The sequence below is a fragment of the Astatotilapia calliptera genome, chromosome 20 (assembly GCF_964374335.1).
Source record: "Astatotilapia calliptera chromosome 20, fAstCal68.1, whole genome shotgun sequence".
NCBI lineage: Eukaryota > Metazoa > Chordata > Actinopteri > Cichliformes > Cichlidae > Astatotilapia > Astatotilapia calliptera.
In genome coordinates this window covers 23009405-23027018 of record NC_137441.1, presented here as the reverse complement: position 1 = coordinate 23027018, position 17614 = coordinate 23009405, and the positions used below count along the sequence as shown (strand labels likewise).

The following is a 17614-nucleotide window of genomic DNA, read 5'->3' as shown; positions in this document are numbered from 1 at the left end:
AATTTAAGCTAGCAAGAAAATGCTCTTTTTTCTAACTAATGCTGATTATTCCAAGCATGCACACAGTTTAACTAAATGCCTTCAAGTAATATCCTGTACCTTTCTTATGACAGTTGCCGAACATGACCAAAGCCAACACCAAACGGACCCACTAGCAGGTATTATGTCTGAAACAGGATATTCCTCTTTGCCACACTAACAGAAATGGGCTCTGTATTATTATGTGTCATTCCCCCTATTTATACCATTACCTGTATACATTAATATAAAGCTAGAACAGCAAATGAACTATTTATTTATCTTTGAGTGATATCTGCCCAACTGAAATTTGTATGAACAAATTGATTTGGGTCCACTGGGTGCAGACAGGTTATTAACATCTGACAGCACATTTTTGGTTTTAGCCTTTTTAAAATGGTGCTTTGTTCAGAAAAATGGGATCTCACCATTTATGTTCTCTGTTCAGCTGAAGAAATTCTTCACCTTATCATCCAGAATTATATCCCCATCCTTTCATCTGTCTGGACAGCAGCAACACATGGGATATCCAATCTGCACACAAAGCAGGAAAAGAATGGCAAATTCATGACATACAGAAGCAAGATTTAAGGTGACTCTTATTCCCCCTCTTGAAAATGTCATAGCACCAGCGTGTAAGATTACTTGCATAGCGTTTAACTCTGTCGCTGTGCAGAGTGCATTTAATGGAATCGAAACGCCAGCAGCCACAGTATCCCTTACCATTGGAAACATTCAAAACAACTCCTATCATTTCCCATTTCCACAGCCATCACTCAACACCTCTGAGGAAAGTGGTGTATGGACACTGAGAGCTTTCACATTACAGATAAAACTCCTTCAATTATTGAACAGGTTCCCCAGACCTTTCACTGACCCTGGAAAGGGTCATATAGAATTAAACAACTCCTCTGTACAATAGTGCCTCTTTCCACCTTTTTTTTTTTTTTTATCCTAAAGGGAGAGTTTATGTTCATGATAGCTACTATAAACACATCTAGTCTTAACAAAACATCAATAATTTGAAGCCTCGTAACAAAAAAAAAATTTAAACACTAAAAATGTATAGATTCTAATACACAAGTATAAGCCCTAAACCAGGGATATGAAGAATACTGAAACTGAGCACTGGCAAGTATTACTTCTGGCCAAACACACAGCATAATGACAGACTCTGAAAAATACGAGTATGGTATTAAAAAAAATGCAATTTTGTGCAGCATTACCTTGAAGTGCAAATAGATTTCTAAGAGATTAGACATGCAGTGCCATCTCACCTAACTGTCTACCCCCTGGGGCTGCAATCAGGACAAAGACAAGGGAGGTGGGAGGGGAGGGGAATCTCTGGGAATGGGTGTGGATCTGTGCGCATCTCTGCATAACCAGAGGCCATCCAGGAGCAGGTGCGTGTGTGTGGTAAGTGAGTGAGTGTGTCTCAAGGCCTCCTCTTTACTTATTCATGAGCAGAATAAGAAGTATTATAAGGAATAACCTCCACGCCCACTGTCAAAGGATTTGCGTCCGGTTTATGATGCACTATACACTAATACTATACACTGTGTGTGAGAAGCCAACGAGTACACTCTATTAAACAGGGCTCAAAATCGTACAGACATGGGAGGAATAGTCTTCATGAAATATGCATATAAAACAAACAAATTCTCATGTTTTATTGATTCACACTGCCTACAGCCCTCACATCCATGTTGTTTTCAATCAGGTAAGCAGCAATCCTAAAAGTAAAAGGCAATGTGACCAATGGGCGACGTCAGGAGTCCAACAGTTTTTGGCTACTGAATGAATGGTTCTCAAATAGAACTGTCCAGTATGACCAGTGTCACTGTTTGGTGTTCATGCATGTGACGGATTTTCTCAAACATCTGAAACAGAAACTACAAGAAACTGTGGATCATTTTCCCAAATCATCTGTGTTGTCATAACCTCACACACATCTTGCAAAATGAAATACCGCACTTGAAACTATGATCGCGTCCACTGAAACAACACGCATTGCTATCATATGCTTACATAAACACTGACGTGATGCATTCAAAACACTTCCATCAAAAGTGTTCATGTATGTTTTGGCTTCGTGAGACCATGTTACAAATGAAAGCGCATTTCCTTTTTTAATTTAATGGTGAAGTGTAATGTTTTTTTTTGTCCTGAAATAACATTAACAACACTACATGTATACTACTCAAGAAAAAGAAAATTGAAAGGAACACTTTTAAATCAGAATATACAGGGTGGGCCATTTATATGGATACACCGTAATAAAATGGGAATGGTTGGTGATATTGAAGTCCTGTTTGTGGCACATTAGTATATGTGAGGGGCCAAACTCCTCAAGATGGGTGGTGACCATGGTGGCCATTTAGAAGTCAGCCGTTTTTTGTTTTTTTGGGGGGGGGGGGTTTTCTTTCTTCTTCTCTGTTTGGTTGTGTTGTTTTATGCTATTTTTGATAAACGAATAAAAATTGTATATCAAAAAAAAAAAAAAAAAAAAGAAGTCAGCCATCTTGGATACAACTTTTTCAATAGGAAGAGGGCCATGTGACACATCAAACTTATTGGTAATGTCACAAGAAAAACAATGGTGGGCTTGGTTTCAACTTAACTTTATTCTTTCATGAGTTATTTACAAGTTTCTCTTTGTTCACAGCCATTGACATGTCGAAGAGGTTAACACGTAAGGAGCGGATCGAAATTGTGTTGATATCTGGTGATACCGGGTCATTGCAGCAGATTTCAATGCAAAACACCCTACGGGACCACCCATCTCCCATGCTACAGTTAACAAACTGCTTGCTAAGTTTCGTGAAACTGGTTCAGTGTTGGATTTGCCAAAATGTGGACGCAAGAAAACTGTCACTAATGAAGAAACATCAGTGGGTGTCCTAGCTTCATTCAGCAAGAGCCCACAGCGTAGCACTCACCGCATGTCACTGGAGAGTGGCATTAGTCGAACATCTCTTCGGTAAATATATTAGCTACTCACAAATGGCACCCTTACAAACTCCAGCTACTGCAGCACAGAATTTGCAGAATGGGCAAAACAAAAATTGGAACAGGACCCTCAGTTCACGCAGAATATTTTGTTCAGTGATGAGGCAAACTTTTATGTGAATGGTGAAGAAAAACAAACAAAACCACCGCTATTGGTCTGACATTAACCCACATTGGATGGATCCCTCCAAGACTGTTGGAACAACAAAAGTGATGGTTTGGTGTGGTATATGGGGTACAACGATAGTGGGTCCATTCTTCATGGAAACCTCAAGGTCATTGGACATTTGAAATTGCTACACGATGATGTGTTTCCCTCTTTATGCACTGAAGCTGGCACATTCCAGCAAGATGGTGCACCACCACATTATGGGTGCCAGGTCCGAGCATTCCTAGATGAACAGTTACCTGGAAAGTGGATTGGTCGTCGTGGGTCCATTGAATGGCCCCCAAGGTCTCCCAATCTGACACCCTTAGACTTTTATCTTTGTGGTCATCTGAAGGCAATTGTCTATGGTTTGAAGATACGAGATGTGCAGCACCTGAAACTACGGATACTGGATGCCTGTGCTGGCATTTCTCCTGCAGTGTTATCAGTGTGTGAAGAGTGGGAGAAGAGGGTTGCATTGACAATCCAACACAATGGGCAGCACATTGAACACATTTTATAAGTGGTCAGAAACTTGTAAATAACTCATGAAAGAATAAAGTTATGTTGAAACCAAGCACACCATTGTTTTTCTTGTGACATTACCAATAAGTCTGATGTGTCACATGGCCCTCTTCCTATTGAAAAAATAAAAGTTGTATCCAAGATGGCCGACTTCTAAATGGCCACCATGGTCACCACCCATCTTGAGGAGTTTACCCCCTCACATATACTAATGTGCCACAAACAGGACTTCAATATCACCAACCATTCCCATTTTATTACGGTGTATCCATATAAATGGCCCACCCTGTAGATTTAAGTCAGCTAAACTTGTGAGATACTGATCTGGTCAGGTAAGTAGCAGAGGGGGTTGTTTCAGCTGCTTTGGTGTTATTGAAATTAACAAGAAATGCACTAGAGGGGCAACAATGAGACAATCCCCAAAACAGAAATGCTTTTACACATGGATGCCTCTGATATTTTATTGACTGTTTTCTCACTACCAGCAGCATGAGGCAATACCTGGACCCTACAGAGGTTGCACAGGTAGTCCAACTCCTCCAGGATGGCACATCAATAAACATGTCATTGCCATAAGGTTTGCTATGTCTCAGTGTCAAAAGCATGGAGGAGATTCCAGGAGACATGCAGTTACTCTAGGAGAGCTGGACAGGGTTGTAGAAGATCTTTAACGCATCAACAAGAATGGTATCTGGTCCTTTGTGCAAGGAGGAACAGGATGAGCACTGCCAAGGATGTAAAAATGACCTCCAGCAGGACACTGAGGGTGGCCTGAGACCCCGACCTCCTCTAGTGGGTGCTGTGCTCAGTGTGAACGGCTATGCCTGGCTTCATGAGCATGAACTTAATACATGCTCAATGGTCGCATAAAGCATAAGTCATAAAGAGTCATAGCACAGTAATAAAGTTGACTTTAAGACTTCTCCTTATAACTTCATAGGTAAGGTTTGCCAACATTGGCTAACACTAGCTGTCTTTTGCTATTGCCTGTACTAAATCAGCTATAACATAAAAAATTACTTTGAGGAAGCTTCGAAATTTAGTTTTTTGGGGGGGTTTATATTTGTTTACGTATGAATGGGATTTCATCTGTAAGAGAACGGTTGTTGTCACTGAAAGTCTCGCATTAGGATCATAGAAACACTGCGGTGCTCAGACTAAAAGGGGTTTGTTTTTATTTTACAGGTTAACGTAATAATGAAGCTAGCTACTATAATTCAGTGGATCCAGTAAAGTACAGTGTACCATACTGTGAAATATATTCTGGTCTAGTTGTGATACAGCATGCTGCATTTGATTGCACTTGGATGGAACTATGCCAGCCGTTTCCCAGAACAATTTTTTTTCTTAAGAGGGACAATAAAGACTAATTGAATCTACTCCAATCTAAAACTAACTTAAAACAATTACTGTGTCAGGGCTAATAACTTGTTAAGCTGGATATTTTAGGCCTATCCAGCCTCTGTAATGGAGAGCCTGGGAACTATTCTACACAAATTCTCACTGCCACTCTTAACAGGCGTCCTCACCTGCTCTTTGACCGGACAACATGACGAGGTCAACATATTTATAGCCAACTGTGACCCCATTGCCATGGGAACTTCCTCTTGCTAGTCATCAGTGATGTCTTCCTACAAGCTACCATGAGATCAGACTGAATGACTGTGGTGTGGGGCAGAGTAGAGAGGGATGGGAAGGAACAGAGACGTGAGAAATAGAGTCGTAGTCAATGTAAAAGTCAAAGAGGGGAAGTCCGATCTGGGATATTTCTGTCAGTGTATAAGACCTTTTAAAGATAAGCAACATTTTCGCTTCATCCATCAATGAAATGAGCAATCATTAAATTTGGATTGCTTCTTCTAAAAAAATCATTTAACTCCATGTCTTTTACTTCATCCAACAACTTTCATTTCATAACTTTTAAACGTTTCCTGTCCTTGAGCTCTGCTTTATTCACGACATCTGGTCTGTAGAAGTGCTTGGTAGTCAAACAAATACCAGTGACACCCTTTAGAGCTGCAAAGGGGCGGCCTCTCTCATGCCTTTCATCAACAATCTCCAGTGTTCATCAGTTGTGTCTGGTATGCAGCATATTCAGCCATGGGACGCAGTCCAGCAACCTATAAATAACCTCTTGTTGGCCCATTTCAGCTGAAAAGGGGAGGGGAAAGGGTCGTCATATAGAAACTATGAAGTAAACTGTGACATGTAAACAAAGCAAAAGCAAAAGTTTATCTGGGATTTTCTCACAAATGTTGTATTTTCATGTTTCTTTTTGGATGATTGGCTACTGATAATTAGTTTAACCCAATAAACTGTAAGAGAAATGGTGATTTACTGTACTGTGTTTGTGCTACCCAGCATATTTAATGACCTCTATAAATGTCTCAGAATGCGGTCTCATCTGTGAACTTTCACCCTACCCATTCCTGTCGCTCTCTCTCTGTCCATGTTTATTAATCACTGCGAGAGTCTGCTGTGCAAGATCATTTCTAAAGCTCCTAATGAGCCGCGACAGCCCACTGACCACCAAAGACCCCATAAAATATGTGAGTTCAACAGCGCAGAGACAGTGGGGGGACACTGGGCCCGGAGCCATGGAGCACTGCCTTGCATTGTTATGTAGTGGTGGGTTGGCTGGCGTCTCGCCCCAGGCCCCGGGCTCTGCAACAGTAGCATCTGTGGATCCCTTCCAGAGAATACAGTAGAGGAAGTGGCAAAGGATCTGTTAGAGATCAGCAGGGCTTTCAGTGGCCACACGCAAATAGGATGCAAGTGAGAATATACAGAACAGGAACATGTATTTATCAGGAAATGCTTGAAATCGATTTATGACAAAAAAAACTGCAGAGAGCTTTGTGAGACTGACTCACTACAAACAAAGTCTATGAGAACACTTGCAGTGTTTGTGAGGTTTCTAATGATGGTGGAGAAGAACTGAATTTTTTCAGTTGCAGACATCCAGATAAAGATAAACAACAAACAGCAAATTCAGCAGCATCCTGATCAGAAGCAGAGAGTAGCTGGAAGTAGCTTCAGTTCTTTGACAATGTGTGTGGTAGCGTACACTAGTTTCCCTGACCCAGGGGTGGCCAACTCCAGGCCTCGAGAGCCGGTGTCCTGCAGGTTTTAAATATCACCCTTATTAGTTCATTACCAGGCCTCTGGTGAACTTCAAGAAATGTTGAGGAGGTAATTTAGCCATTTAAATCAGCTGTGATGGATCAAGGACACATCTAAAACCTGCAGGACACTGGCTCTCGAGGTCTAGAGTAGGACACCCCTGCCCTGATATAAAGGTAGAAGCAACAACAAGAAGAAGAAAAGAACAAGGGTAAATTAATAATTTTAAAAAATCTGCATCAACAGAGGTGTTCAAGTGTGAAATATCTGTAATGAGAATTAGCACTCACTGACTTTCTCAGTCTAAAAAGAGTGGGTTCCTATTACCAAGTGGATGACTTGAAGTATCTCAGGATCACGTTCACCAGTAGGGGAAGAGTTGAGCAGAAAGTCTCCACACAGTTGTGGTCAAGTGCAATCTGAGAATGAATGTATGACTGTGGACATAATGTTCTACAGTCCTACGCTCACCAATGACCATGAACAGGGGGTAGATCACAGATACAATCAGGGGACATTAGTTATCTTACGAGGGTATCTGCGCTCAGACTTAGAGACAGGTTCTCCGGACAGGAGCTCAGCTATTCAGTCGAGATGGTTGAAGGATCTCATTGAAATGCTTTCTGGACCCAGGACGGAAGAAGGGAGGTCTGGTCATTTTTGCTTAGATTCCTGCCCCCACAACATGGATGCAGATGTGAAAATACCCATGAGTCAACATTAAACTATTCATTTGCAGCAAGTTCTGGATCGTGTTTTGGTTGTGTGAGTGCTTGGAAGCATGATGCTCATATTTTCATACAAATGATGATTAGATTGTCAAAGAAGAGAACAAAGATTTGACAGCTGGAGTCTTCCAATCAACCATCAACATGAACAACAGCGGAGCATATCCCTGATAGACAAGATGCCATTGTCTAGTGTTGTGTGTCCTGCAAGCATAGCATACTAGAACTACTGGAACAACAGTGTGGTTGCTGGTTGTGTCTCTCCACTTAGATAGTTAGATCAGTATGTTTAGATCACTAATATTATGAGAGGCAGATGCACACATGCTTGGCCTTTTTCCATATCCGTTGCCCTCTTTAGGGTCAATGGCCATTTCTCCCCCCGCAGTTCACATGCAGACACAGAGGGTCTCTCTCTCTGTCCCTCCGGTGTGCTGAAGGAGCTCTCTGTCTGCTGCAGCAGGGAATAGTGTCCCTTTCACAGCTCTCTGACCAAGTGGCTACAGTTAACGGACACGGGATAAAAGCCACTTCCCTTAAAAAGAGAGTCTACCCACACATGCACTTACTTAGCCCGTTTTATGACAGGATCCTTTCACCCTGGAGGCAGTAGTGCTCTGCCCGGAAGAAGCAGGTGTTGAGCCTAGCTGCTTGGTCCAGCGTGTCCCCCTCAACCTGAGATGCATTGTAAGCGCCACTGGCTTTCATCTGCCAAATCTAATACTAATTATCTCCTGCTACCTCTGCACCAGTGTGCTAACAAAACTGGTCTATGAGTAAAAAAGACTATTCATGTCAATATAGCAGGTTGATGCCACTATGAAAGAAAGAAAATCAAATTTTATCTTTATTTTATCAGATCACCAAAGTGTTAAAAAAAACAATTAAACTTGCATTAACAGAAGATATAACAACACATCACAGTAAAAAATAAAGCAATGCAGGCTGAATTCTATTTACTGGTTCACACTGTGTAAGATTAAAACAGCAAAATATAAGAGCCATTAACACTACAGCAGCTTTTCCTGCTACAAAATGTTAACATGTCTTTTGTGCATGAGGCAATACTGAAATAAAAATACCTTTAAATAGTATACATCATTAAAAAAACAATTACTTGGTGCAGTAAATTAAAGTATAAAAGCACAACTCAGCATTAGAAGTTTAAAAGTTCAACAACCTGCATTTGCTGCTGAACTGGTAGCAGATATTTAGGAAAGGAAAAATGTTGTTTAATATAATCCAACATGGATTTTGTTTTCTTTTAACATGAGACACAAAAAGATAAAGGCTCATTTAAAGATGTGTCATTAGTTAATTGAGATGAATTATATTGTATTGACATCAGCACCTACGATTCAGTGGCAGTCAAGCTCTGATATTTTAGCCAGCTAAGCCTTCATTAGAGATTCATATGCATCAGGTAGCTGCTATTTATCTTAACGGTCTTTACTTGCCAATTTGCTGTGCTACCTAGTGTTAAACTGAGAGCCACAGCTTAAGCAGCATCCAGCTATTTAATTCACTCACTCATGAGAGACAGGATGCTTTAAAAAAAAAACATGCATGACGTAGCAAAAAAATATATTCCTGTTTTGGTTTGTACAGCCAACATAAGCTAGATTGTTAGCTGGATATTTTTGTTGCTAAGAGTAGTCCTAGCAGAAAAAATGAATGTGTTAAGGACAATCCAATGCCTTTAAATATGACATTAATTAAATGCATTAAAAAAGCCAACTCATTCACCTAATGACACAGTCACACACACAGAAAAAAAAAAAAAAAGCATGGCAATCACTTTTTCCTGTCAACGATTGATTGAGAATAGTTGTGGCGACCACTTTTGATTGGTGGGAGGCAACCTGCCTCCAAACTATCCCTCTCAGACTGACTACAATCACTCTTAGACTGTTGGAGGTTTGTAAACACCTGTCTTCTAATACATAAGGTTCAAGGTTCAAGGTTCTTTATTTGTCACATGCATAGTTATACAAGTATAACACACAGTGAAATGTAGCCTGACACGCTCCTCGACATGTGCAAAAATGGGGGGGGGGGGTGTAGAGGAAGAACGTTATATATATATACACATATAGTATATACACTGGGTGAATGTGCAGTAGTAGCAGCAAGCAGGTGAATTCTGTGCATTAATATGAATAGACATCTGACTATTTTACAGGATAGACAATATAAACATATTTAAAATTAAAGGAATTGAAATGTACATTGTGCCTTGGTTTAGAGTGTCTGGAAGAGTCCTGTCTCAGTCAATTATAGATGATGTGAGCGGGCGGGTGTGTGTGTTTAGGGCACGGATGGCTTGGGGATAGAAGCTCCTCTTGAGTCTCTCTGTCCTTGCCCGGAAGATGCGGAACCTTCTACCAGATTGCAGAAGTTGGAACAGTTTGTTGCCAGGATGGGACGGGTCCTTCAGTATCTGCGCTGCTCTAGTCTGGCGTCTCCTGGTGTAGGTGTCCTGAAGCGGGGGGAGAGCAATCCTGCAGCAGCGTTCTGCTGTACGGATCACTCTCTGGAGAGCTTTTTGGTCCTTCACACAGCTGTTCCCAAACCACGATGTCATGTTCTGTGTGAGGATGCTCTCCACAGCACCTGTATAGAAAATCCTGAGGATCTTTGGAGAGACCCTGAACTTCCTCAGTTGTCGTAGGTGATACAGGCGCTGCCTAGCCTTTTTGGTCTGGACCTGAATGTGGGCAGCCCATGTCAGGTCTGAGGAGATGTGGACACCATAATACTTGAAGGACTGCACCCTCTCCACTGGAGCTCCATTGATGATGATGGGCTTGTAGTCTCTGTGCTGACCCCTTCTGAAGTCCACCACCAGCTCCTTGGTCTTGCTGACGTTCAGCTGGAGGTGGTTGTCCTGGCACCACGATGCCAGATTCTTCACTTGATGAATGTGGGCCGCCTCATCGTTGTTGGAGATGGCACCCAACACCACTGTGTCGTCAGCAAACTTCACAATGGTGTTGGAGCCGTGGGTGGCCACACAGTCTGAAGTGTAGAGGGAGTAGAGCAGTGGCGAGAGGACACATCCCTGAGGTGCTCCTGTGTTGATGGTGATGCTGTTGGAGAAGCACCTGCCCACCCTCACCACCTGAGTTCTGCCAGTGAGGAAGTCCAACACCCATGCACACAGACGGCTGTTAAGTCCCAGATCCCTCAGCTTTGTGAACAGTCTGCAGGGCACTATTGTGTTAAACGCTGAACTGTAATCAACAAACAGCATTCGCACATAGTTACCCTGTTTCTTGTCCACGTGGCTGAGAGTGGTGTGTAGGACGTGGGCGATGGCATCCTCTGTGGATCTGTTGGATCTGTAGGCGAAATGCAGCGGATCTGTGGTGTCTGGGATGGAGGAGGAGATGATGTTCTTCAGCAGCCTCTCAAACACCTTCATTACTACCGAGGTCAGTGCAACTGGCCGGTAATCGTTCAGGGATGAGGGTTTGCTGTTCTTGGGCACAGGGATGATGGTGGATCTTTTGAAGCATGTGGGGACCACAGACTTCGCCAGGGACTCGTTGAAGATGTAAGTGAACACACCTGCTAGCTGGTCAGCACAGCAGCGCAGCAGACGGCCGGTGATGCCGTCTGGCCCCGCCGCTTTCCTTGTGTTCACTCTCCTCAGTGCCGCTCGGACGTCATGCTCCGCGATGCTGGTCACCGGTCTCTCGCTGATGACGTCACTGTCCTCGGTAGTCAGGCGGTAGATAGCATTAGCCGCCTGGCTAACCTCGAAACATTATTGTACATTATTATTGTACTTTATTGAGCCCCGTGGGGAAATTGCTCTCTGCATTTAACCCATTCACTCAGTGAAGCAGTGGGCAGCCATTGGGCGCCCGGGGAGCAGTGTGTAGGGACGGTACCTTGCTCAGGGGTACCTCAGGGTAGCTGTTAAGGGGAATCGAACCCCCGACCTTCCGATCATGGGGCAACCACTCTACCTACTGAGCTATCCCTGCCCTCTACGGGCGTAGAACCGATTCAGCTCGTTGGTGAATGCAGAGTCGGCGTTGATCGGCGCAGTGTCCCTGGCTTTGTAGTCCGTAATGGTGCGTAGTCCGTGCCACATACTCCGTGTGTCGCCCTGGTGGAAGCGGGACTCCACACGTTCCCGGTACCGGCGTTTGGCATCTCTCACTGCGCGCCGCACGCCGTATGAGGCCGCTTTGTAGGCGCTCATATCGCCAGTGGCGAGACCCGCGTTGTAGGAGGCGGTCCTGGCGTTTACTGCAGTGCGGATCGATCTGTCCATCCACGGTTTCTGGTTTGGGAATGTGGTGACTCTCGCAGTGGGGATAATCTCCTCCGCTAGCATATTGACGAAGCATACTGCTACTTCCGTAAACTCGTTGATGTCGACTGCGCATGCTCTGAACATGTCCCAGTCTACGTCGTTGAGTGCGTCCTGTAGCGTAGCTTCTGATTGGGCAGTCCACCGTTTTACCTCCCTCTTGGTCACGTCTTCCCTCCGTATGCTTTGTTTATACTGGGGAATGAGGAAGATGGCGTTGTGGTCAGACTTCCCAAAAGCCGGGTGTGAGACAGCTTTGTAGCCCTGCTTGTATGGCGTGTAGCAGTGGTCCAAAATTCGATCCCCTCTCGTTGGACATGAGACATGCTGGTAAAAGTTTGGCATGACTTGTCTGAGGTTCGCTTTGTTAAAGTCTCCTGCTACAATGAGGGCTGCGCCCGGGTCCTTGTTTTGAAGAGAGCTCAGCACATCATGTAATTCGGACAAAGCCATACCTGTGTCCGCTTGGGGTGGGATGTAGACCGCCGTGGCGATGACTGAGGTGAACTCACGGGGCAGATAGAAAGGGCGGCACTTAATGCTCAGGAACTCCAGATGTGGCGAGCAGCCGCTGGAGAGAGTAGAAATGCTCCTGGCATCACACCACTTTCTGTTTATCATGAAACACACTCCCCCACCTTTGGTTTTGTTCGACTCTGCCGTTCTGTCCGCGCGGAGCACAAAGAATGAATCCGACGGAGTTACGGCCTGGTCCGGCACGGTGGGGGTCAGCCATGTCTCCGTGAAGCACAGAATGTTGCAGTCCCTCATGTCACGTTGGAAGGTGACCCTTGCTCTTAGGTCATCGAGCTTGTTCTCCATGGATTGTACATTGGCCAGTAGGATACTGGGCAGTGGTGCGTGATGCGCCTGCTGTCTCAGTCTGTTCCTAATACCAGCGCGTTTTCCCCGGCGCTTCTTTGTTCTGTGCCTTTGTTGTTCTCCGCGCCGCGTAGAATCTCAATAAATAAATACAGAATAAATACAGATGATTGTCGACAGGTTGCAATCAATCTCAGTCACTCTGTGCCAGTGAGTCCATGTCATCTGCAATGGAGAACCAATGTTGTCAAGCACCTTTATCATTTTACAGTTAAATTGTAACAATGCAAAGCAGCTATGTTTTTGTGCAAAATTCTGGACTCTGAGGGCAATTAGATTTTTTACGATTTATCACAACTATTCACCACATTTTAGTTTTAATTTAAATGCCAACTTGACCCCATTCAGTCACAAACTCATGGCACAGTGATGCCGTCTTCTTGTCTTTTGGAAGTCATTTTAAAGATGCCAAGCATAGATGTAATGCAGCAATTACAAATGTTTGGGTTGCTTTTATTAGCATACATTTTGTTAGTAATGACATGTAAAAGGTCTTTTGACTGACAGTTGTGGTGGTGGTAGCAATCATGATGATAATATTTGTTTAAATATTGATTTCACCATGCCCATGATGAAATAAATTTGACTTTTCTCATGAGGAAAATATAAGAGAGGAAACTGACAGCGCCTCAAATATCTCCTGAATCGCAAGAAAGAGAAAATGAGTCTATCAGTTATTTTTAACACTTTGATGTATCATTGATCTTCATCCATTTTATATACCCTGCTCATTGGAAATTCTTATAAATAGTTCTAGTGTCACACACTGTGCAAAAGGTTTACATGTCAGCTTCTGACGAGAGAGAGTGACATTTCCATTGTACGGTGCAACTGGTTCCTCTGTGCATAACACAAAGTCTTTGACCTTTTGACGTAGACTAGGTGGGAGAGAGGGGCAACTTATGCTGTCACAGACATATGACAGACTGGAACCGATGGTGCTGCAATTCTTCAATTCAACATTCAACAGGCAGAAGGATCAAAGAACAGTCAAAAGGAAGCAGGGGGTGGACGGGCTCAGCGAGAGGGAGGGAGAGAAAGAGAGACAGGACAGAGAGTGATTGACAATTGCAGCTGAGACTCAATTTTAACTTTAATCGGGGAGGAGCAAACGGCTGTGGGACCTAACTGGCTCTGGAGGGCAGTAAAATATGGCTTCTTAATAACTATGTCTGCTATAAATCTCAAAGTGGATATTTGATTATAGTTTTTGATGAAATACACAGCCTCCACAATCCCGTCTATCTCAAGAGGTACACTTTGAACTAAAACTGAAACTGGACCATATAGTTAAATGAAGATAATAATAGTGAGAAGTGTGTGCTTTCATTGTCCCGTGTGTGAGAGAGAGTGTGTTAAGTGGCCCGTGGTCAGATCCTTAGAAGGAGCTTCTGCTGAAAGGGCTGTACCACAACAGCATGGAAAGCAGCCAACAAATGCTGCCACAATTACAGACCTCAAGTCTCTGGCCTCCATAGGAGAGTAAGTCAGTCAGCCTTACCGGGAATGACAACATGAGAAAAAAAATCAGGAAAGGATGATAAAACAAAAACTGCCCTAAAGCCCATCTTCAGTTAGGCCGACCACCTGTCATCTGCAGCTTATATATAACGAAGGACAGATATTATTAAGTGGTATTACATTTTTGTTTAGCTTTCCAAGTACTGAACTAGTCCTTAAAACTCAAGACAATCTAAAGTGAATACCAGAACTCAAGCAGTGTATGAAACTGCTGAAACGGGCTAACGAAATGACGTTGCGTTCCAGATTGAGTCAGAAGCTGGAATTTTCAACTGTAAGGCCACCTAAACTCGGATTTCCAACTAACAATAACAATCCAAGACTACTTCTTAGAGTAGGATGTAAACAGTAGTCTAAGGAGCTTGGAAAGAAAAGCGTCTGAACTTCTTTAAGTTGCTTGAAGTCGTTTCACCTCTCATCCCAGAAGCTTCTTCAGTTCAGTTCTCATCCTTCTCAGATGAGAGGTGAAACGTCTTCAAGCAACTTAAAGAAGTCCAGATGCTTTTCTTTCCAAGCTCCTTAGACTACGATGACCTGGATGACTGAGAATCTTCACAGACATATAACATAAACAGTAGTTAAACTTTAAGGATTTAAATCTGTCTAACAATGTTATGTATCTGTGACTCTGACCAGGCTCTACCAATCAATGTGCCACAGCTTTTAAGTGACAAATGCATGAATGGCTCTACCTTGCTCAGAAGCAAAACAAGTCCTGTGTTTTTCATGCTTTTCCAACTTTCCAACTAGAACACACTGACTGACATCATGGCTGACGTCACTCCCGAGTTCCAAGGTATGAATTTTGAGTCAGCTGGAACATTGCACTATTATTGTAGGATGTTTTGTATTATTGGGACTTGCCCCTTGCAAGGAGGAAGTGTTTCTGTACGGGCCACTTCAGGCTGGCTCTGAAAGTACATTAAAGCCCATACACTCCATTGTTAAAATGCATAACCTGATAGCTTTAAAAAGCATTTCTACAGTATGGTACAAAGCACAGTTTGAGCCTCTATTAATATTTTTCTCATTCATAACAACTGCAAAGTGTATGCAAATTTTCATAACGCATCTTTTTGAACACTGTTCAGGCTGAAAAGTTAGTAAAAAGTTTTTGGTGGACAGATGTGCTGAGAGGAGCAGCTGTAGACAGTCACAGTCAACTAGGCCTGTTTTAATACATTTTAATACAATTATCTAACAAATAATATGACATGTGAGGTACAGCCAAGTCAAGAAGTTACTAGAAATTTGCTCATCGTAATGTATTTTTTGTGAAGTGTGCCATTTATTGTTATTAGAAAGTACACCATATGGACAAAGTACCAGACTAACCACAAATATGAAGCTCCCAGCACATAGGTTTTGAGCTGATGTTAACCCCAGAAAAAGTTTGGAACTCCAGTTACAGAGTGTAACTTTGATGTATTGTGTGCATACTGCTGCAATGGTTCATTGAACACTTTGGAACTCTTTGAGGAAAGGGCAGAATTTTCAGAGACTGGCTTATTGGAACGGTAAAGTACCATTAAAGTACCACACTGGAATTCAGTGAGCTTTTTAGAACAACCCATCCTTTCACCAATGTTTGTCTAAGTAGCATGATTTTTAATGCCTGTAGTAATGGCAACACCTGAATTCAAAGATGCGTATGGCCCAATATGGTTGTCTAAAAAGTGTATGTATGTAACGCAGTTTATGCCCTGCTAACTTTTTCACCCATGTGTGGTCATTCTTAAAAATGTAATTAAATGAAAAATCTAAAAAAATTAAATATGAAAAAATAAACACACAAACACCCAAAACCTAACACTGAGGCTTCAAAATTCAAAATCCAGAACTGAGTAGATCTGTTATACAGTCTCAGGGTACAGTAGATGTCTCTAAAGCTTAAAGAGTAACAAGACCTTTGCTAGGCTGAGCTGCTACTCCTTAATGACGAGAGAAAGAAGAATTGATTCTATAGCAGAGTTGCATTAATATTTTATAATAAACACACAGGCTCTATTCCATTTGTTTCATAAGGTTTTATCATACTAAAGACTGAAAATTATGGCAAAAACTGACCCAAAAGGCCATTTGCATTCTGTCAACAAACAGACAAAGGAAGTTTAAATAGCATCCCTGTGCCAGCTGAGGGTCTCATTTCAGACCGGCCATATGCTCGGATGAAGCATCACGTCATCAAGGACACACTAGTACGCTCATTGTGTGGCAGAATTCTAAGGAGGCAGCAATGGGACGTGCATGTGTATTCATTTGTTTGCGGATGGCCTGCATACATTACCACCTACAACTTGTACAACCACATCGCTACTCAAAGTTGCGCGCACACACACACACACACAACTGCCTCTTCTTTCATGGCACTCAATAGCCTGAGAAAAAGTCCTTTGTCGTCCTTCGTTGTCGTGACGACGTGCCTGGATCCAGTGAATAGAGAGTGGAGGTCCAGCTCTCCCAGTCTGTGGGCATTTTAATCAGCTTGTCACACTGTCTGTGGACTAAGAACACTTGAGCTCTCCTCTGCCCTTCTTTAAGCCAGAGTTGCTTCTTATTAGTTTTTTTTTTTCTACCATTATTTTATGATTCAGAGGCTCTGGTCAACATCAGCCCTGATTTTCAGCTGGATTATTGAATTACAGAGCTGACAATGACAGAAGAAAGTGCCACATGTAACCACGAGACCAATAACCGTTAATATGCCTGGCCTGAAACCAGAAAATCTGCTCTGCTTTGTGCCAAACCTTCAGTTTAATAAGCTTTATGGTTATGAAACACGCAGTGTGTCTTCTCAGATGCGACCCAGAAGAAGCTGAAAGTAACCCTCTTCTATTCCCAGAGGAACTTATTGCTGGATGTTTGAGTTTGAAAGAAAGACCCATGAACATGATCTGTTTTATTCATGCAGCTCATGACCCCTAGCCAACCCTTGACTCATAACATGCTAAGTGGAGCCAGTCCTGCATCCCCTCCTGTCTCACCCATCTCAATATATACTCACGCCTGTGTCTTTCCCTCTCTCTCTCCCTCTCTCTCTCACCATAGCCCCCCCGCCACCAATGCTGGTATCTCAGGCGCCTATCTGAATGCCGCACATTTTCTGAATGCTTGGTGAGGGATTCTTTGCTGCTGTTGTCCTGCACCATTAAATCATTATATCAGTTCTTAAAAACAACAGAAATCATTTCCAGAGGTTAGACAGGCCCATTTTAAACTTTACTTGAAAACATGGTCAAACCAGTTGGAAATATGAAACTACTGGCAGACTGATAAATGAGCTGGGTCACTTCTGCTTTCACACTGACTCTTCTGTATGTTTGCACAAATCAAATA

General features: G+C 42.8%; 1 protein-coding gene across 2 annotated transcripts in view; it reads right to left on the bottom strand.

Annotated features, from left to right (window-relative positions):
* Positions 1 to 17614, bottom strand: part of plxnb1a (plexin b1a) — an 86971-nt gene that overhangs the window by 47210 nt on the left and 22147 nt on the right. For both annotated transcript variants that reach the window (XM_080294907.1, XM_080294909.1), the window contains exon 2: positions 447 to 552. The gene's annotated coding sequence lies outside the window, so the exon portion shown is untranslated. The remainder of the gene's footprint in view (positions 1 to 446; positions 553 to 17614) is intronic.